At 49.6% G+C, this 5,652-nt stretch overlaps 1 pseudogene; it reads left to right on the top strand.

The window, feature by feature from the left end:
• The first annotated feature begins 1,348 nt into the window (after positions 1–1,348).
• On the top strand, positions 1,349–1,953 carry LOC104660550 (annotated as a pseudogene).
• Positions 1,954–5,652: the final 3,699 nt, after the last annotated feature.

Genomic DNA, 5,652 nt, shown 5'->3' with positions numbered 1-5,652 from the left:
AAGCCACAGGAACCGGAACTGGGAACACAGATGGGAACTCGGATAAATTGCTAGAGGCTGAGTGTGGACTGGCATCAGAGGGACAAAATCCTCAAGTCTTCAGGCTAGGGGGTGCTCCACACTTTCATGGGTTTCCCTCCAGTAATCCCACTTGATTCTGTCGAAGATCCGGGGCCGGGAGCGGTGGCTCACGCCTGTAATCCCAGCACTTCAGGAGGCTGAGGCAAGTGAATCACGAGGTCAAGATACTGAGACCATCCTGGCCAACATGACGAAACCCCATCTCTACTAAAAATACAAAAATTAGCGGGGCGTGGTTGCGGATGCCTGAAGTCCCTGCTACTCGGGAGGCTGAGGCAGGAGAATCACTTGAACCCCGCAGGTAGAGCTTGCAGTGAGCCGAGATGGCGCCACTGCACTCTAGCCTGGCAACAGAGCTAGACTATCACAAAAAAAAAAAAAAAAAAAAAAAAAAAAAAAGATCCCACAGGCTCTGGCTGCGGTGGGGGTAGAGATCCTTGTGAAAACACTCAAAGCCTTCTAGCCAAGGCCCCATTCCAGGGGGAAGAGCTTTGCTTTGCCAGAGCCCATCCCAGGTAGGGGAAGGGAATACTCCTTCTAGCCCCCTCCATCCCCCTCCAGGCTTCGCAGAGAACAAGCACAGTGCGCAGGAGCCAGGTTGCAAGCAATTAGGTCGGGAAGGAACGTGAGCCAGAGAAGATAATAAGTAGCGGGGGAAAAGTGACGCCCCTGCCGGGATACTTGTGAATGTCGCAGCCCCAAGATCCAGGCCCAAGACAGGACTGACGACAGAATGTTCCCCCTCTCCCACACCTCACCACATCTACAAGCTGCGGTACAATCACGGGAGTCACAGGCGACAGAACTCAAGGCTCAGACCTCCCAAAGTCAGGAGGGAGACAACAATGAGGACAGTAGAAGACGTGGAGCCTCTGGCACCTGCAGCCGCAGCAAACACCTAACACCGCCCACCTCCTAGAAAGAGGATAATCTAGCCTGGGCCGGACGCAGTGGCTCACGCCTGTAATCTCAGCACTTTGGGAGGCTGAGGTGGGTGGTCGCTTGAGCCTAGGAGTTCGAGACCAGCCTTGGCAACGTGGCGAAACCCCATCTCTACAAAAACTACAAAAAAATTATCTGAGCTTGGTGGCACGTGCCTGTTGTCCCAGCTACTCGGGAGGCTGAGGTAGGAGGATCACCTGAGTCTGGGAGCTAGAGGCTACAGTGCCACTGCACCCCAGCCTGGGCAACACAGCAAGACCCTATCTCAAAAAATTTAAATAAATAAATATAAAATGCGATCGAGCGCTTTCCTTTCGCTGCTGCAGCCGCAGCCATGAGTATGCTCACACTTCAGAAGAGGCTCGTCTCTAGTGTCCTCTACTGTGGCAAGAAGAAGGTCTGGTTGGACCCAATGAGACCAATGAAATTGCCAATGCCAACTCCCGTGAATGCCAACTCCTGTCAGCAGATCCAGAAGCTGATCAAAGATGGGCCCACCATCCTCAAACCTGGGATGGTCCATTCCCGGGCTCGATGCCGGAAAAGCACCTTGACCCGCCGGCAGGGCAGGCACTTGGGCATAGGTAAGCGGAAGGGTACAGCCAATGCCTGAATGCCAGAGAAGGTCACATGGATGAGGAGAATGAGGGTTCTGCGTGCCGGCTGCTCAGAATCTAAGATTGATCGCCACGTGTATCACAGCCTGTACCTGAAGTTGAAAGGGAATGTGTTCACAAACCAGCGGATTCTCATGGAACAAGTCACAAGCTGAAGGCAGACAAGGCCCGCAAGAAGCCCCTGGCTGACCAGGCTGAGGCCCACAGGTCTAAGACCAAGGAAGCACACAAGGTGGTCCTTGAAGAACACCTCCAGACCAAGAAGAAGGAGATCATCAAGACTTTGTCCCAGGAGGAAAAGACCAAGAAATAAAAGCTCCCCCTTTGTACATACTGGCCTCCGTTATTATGTGGATCAGCCATTAAAATAAAACAAGCCTTTAAAATAAATAAATAAATAAATAAATAAATAAATAAATATAAAATGAAATAGACCCTCCTCACACTAAAGGCCTCTTGACCTTAGTTCCTGTCATCTGATACAGTATGTCTAGATTTCAACAAAAAATTTCAAGGCATGCCAAAAGGCAAGAAAAAAACACAATCTCAAGCCAGGCACCAAGGCTCACGCCTGTAATCCCACCACTTTGGGAGGCCAAGGTGGGCAGATCACTTAGCTCAGTAGTTCAAGACCAGCCTGGCCAACATGGTGAAACTCCGTCTCTACTAAAAATACAACAATTAGCCGGGTGTGGTGGTGGGGGCCTGTAATCCCAGCTACTCGGGAGGCTGAGGCAGGAGAATCACTTGAACACATGAGGCGGAGGTTGCGGTGAGACAAGATCACGCCATTGCATTCCAGCCTGGGCAATAAGAGCGAAACTCCATCTCAAAAAAAAAAAACAAAAACATGTTTTTGAAGCCTATCCTCCGCCATAAAAATCTGCAGCTGTGAAAATGCAGTTCTTCCCTCTGTGGTGGGGGGACTCTTAGCAGATGTGATGGCTCATGCCTGTAATCCCAGTACTTTGGGAGGCTGAAGCAGCAGGATCACTTGAGGCCAGGAGTTTGAGAGCAGCCTGAGTAAAACAGGGAGACCCCAATACTACAAAAATAGGTTTAAAAATTAGCTGGGTGTGGTGGCACGTACCTGTGATCACAGCTATTCAGGAGGCTGAGACTGGAAGATGACTTGGGCCCGGAAGGTCAAGGCTGCACTGAGCCATGATCACACCACTGCACTCTAGCCTGGGTGATAGAGCGAGACCCTGTCTTTAAAAAATCGTAAAGACAACGTAGTACCTATAGTTGATAATACCGTATTGTGTACTAAACAATTTAAGAGAGCAGATCTCAAGTGTTCTTACCAGCGTCCCACCACCAGCCACTGGCACACACACATGGGAGCTGGGGGAAGCTTTTGGAGGTGATGAATATGTTTATCACTGTGATTGTAGTGATGGTTTCAGGGCATATACATATGTTCAAACTCATCAAATTGTATACATTAGCTATGTGCAGCTTAATATATATTAATTATACCTCAATAAAGCGATTTTAAAAATAAAAATTAGGGCCAGGCACGGTGACTCACACCTGTAGTCCCAGCACTTTGGGAGGCCAAGGTGGTTGGATCACGAGGTCAGGAGATCGAGACCATCCTGGCTAACACGGTGAAACCCTGCCTCTACTAAAAATGCAAAATATTAGCCAGGCGTGGTGGCGGGTGCCTGTAGTCCCAGCTACTCGGAAGGCCGAGGCAGGAGAATGGCATGAACTCGGGAGGCAGAGCTTGCAGTGAGGCACGATCACACCACTATACTCCAGCCTGGGCAACAGAGCGAGACTCTGTCTCAAAAACATAAAAATAAAAATAAAAATAAAATAAAAATAAAAATAAAATAAAAATAAAAATAAAAATTAGACCGGGGCAGTGGCTTACACCTGTAATCCCAGCATTTTGGGAGGCCAAGGTGGGTTGATCACTTGAGGTCAGGAGTTCGAGACCAGCCTGGCCAACATAGCCAAACCCCATCACTACTAAAAATACAAAACTTAACCAGGCGGGGTGGCAGGTGCCTATAATCTCAGCTACTCAGGAGACTGAGGCAGGAGAATTGCTTGAACCCAGGAGGCAAAGGTTGCAGTGAGCTGAGATCATGCCACTATACTCCAGCCTAGGTGACAGAGCAAGACTCTCTTTCAAAAAAAAAAAAAAAAAAAAAAAGAAAGAAAGAAAGAAAGAAAAAAGAAAAGAAAAGAAAATTAAAATTATTTTTAAAAAAAACAAAAGCAAAAAGAAATTCCGGCCAGGTGCAGTGGCTCACGCCTGTAATCCCAGCACTTTGGGAGTCCGAGGTGGGAGGATCATCTGAGGTCAGGAGTTTGAGACCAGCCTGGCTAACAGGGTGAAACTCTGTCTCTACTAAAAATACAAAATTAGACAGGCATGGTAGTGCATGCCTGTAATCCTAGTTACTTGGGAGGCTGAGGCAGGAGAATTGCTTGAACCCGGGAGGCAGAGGTTGCAGTGAGTCGAGATCGCACCACTGCACTCCAGCTCAGGCAACAAAAGTGAAACTCTGTCTCAGAAAAGAAAAAGAAAAAAAGAAATCCCATGGGAAGGATTCTAAAATTCTGGCAAGCATCCCTCAGCATGGTGGGGGCACGGTCCACAGGCCCAGTTTGTGCAGGAAACAACACCTCATGGCCAAAACCCAGCTGGTTCTTCTTTGGCCTCTTGGTGCATGGACAGCAACAGCAAGGGACAAGTTCCCAGTAGCTGCTGGTGGAACTGACTCACCTTTAACTAAAGTCTCCAGTGACCAGGGGCTGCCAGGACTGGGCTGGCTGGGCACCGTATGACTCGCCCTTGCTCCATGCCCCCAGCTCCAGGTCCAGCTTGATGCATTGTGGGTGGGCATTAAATATTTGCATAATTAAAATAAATACATGATAAATCTGAGAGTCTGGTGTGTCCAGAAGGCTCTGGAATACTTGTGTCTTCTTGAACATTTAGAGCAGCAAAATTCCCTTTCGTTGTAACTACAAGTAATTGAACTGGTCTTCAAAGAAGTTTCTTCCCTAATTATCCAAGGTCTGACCCCAGACACAGAGGAGGGGGTAGGTGGGAAGGAGTTAAGGGGGTGGGGAAGGGAATCTAGAATTCCCTTCTAGACGTTCTAGAATCTAGAACATCTCCAGCCGGGCTCAGTGCCTCACGCCTGTAATCCCAGAACTTTGGGAGGCCGAGGTAGGTGGATCGCCTGAGTTCAGGAGTTGTAGACCAGCCTGGCCAACACGGTGAAACCCCGTCTCTACTAAAAATACAAAAATTAGCCAGTAGGTGTGCATCTGTAATCCCAGCGACTTGGGAGGCTGAGACAGGAGAATCGCTTGAACCTGGGAGGTGGAGGTTGCAGTCAGCTGAGGTTGCGCCACTGCACTCCAGCCTGGGCAACAGAGACTCCATCTCAAACAAACGAACAATAGAATTAAACATCTCTTTCCAGGCCAGTGTAACACACGTTTTCTGACATCTCAACAGTTCTGAGCATTGGACTCCCATGGGGGCAGAGGGATAAGCAGATAGGACCCCTAAGGGTTTTATTCTCTGGACTATGGAGAGATGGTGAAGGCTGAGGTCAACAGAGAGAGGAAGGGCACAGCCTTAGAGCGCATTTGAGACTCTCACCAAGCCTCAGTTTCCTCCTCTGTAAAAGTAGGCAAACACAGGGACACATCTCACAGAGTTGCTAGGAGCTGCCTACAGCCTCATGTGAATGTGCTGGACCCAATGCTTCACCCAGGAACAGAAAGGGTCTCGAGGATCAGGGCCGTTGGTGCTTTGCCCTCCATGCTGTTGACGGTTTGGGAGCTGGGGAGGTGGGGATGATATGGAAGGTGATGGGGAGGCACCTCACAGGGTAGACAGGTCAGAGGCTGGAGGGAGAGGCCAGGGGAGGCTGAGGCCCTGGCTTCAGGGAAGGGGAGGGAATGGAGTGTCTTCAGCAGGCCCAACCCACTGCAGCAGGTCCCTCCTGCTCCGATCTGGGGTCTGAGGACACGTCCT

The sequence above is a fragment of the Rhinopithecus roxellana genome, chromosome 16 (assembly GCF_007565055.1).
Source record: "Rhinopithecus roxellana isolate Shanxi Qingling chromosome 16, ASM756505v1, whole genome shotgun sequence".
Taxonomy (NCBI): Eukaryota; Metazoa; Chordata; class Mammalia; order Primates; family Cercopithecidae; genus Rhinopithecus; species Rhinopithecus roxellana.
Note: the sequence above shows the minus strand (reverse complement) of the source record. Positions and strands in the feature narration are given on the sequence as shown.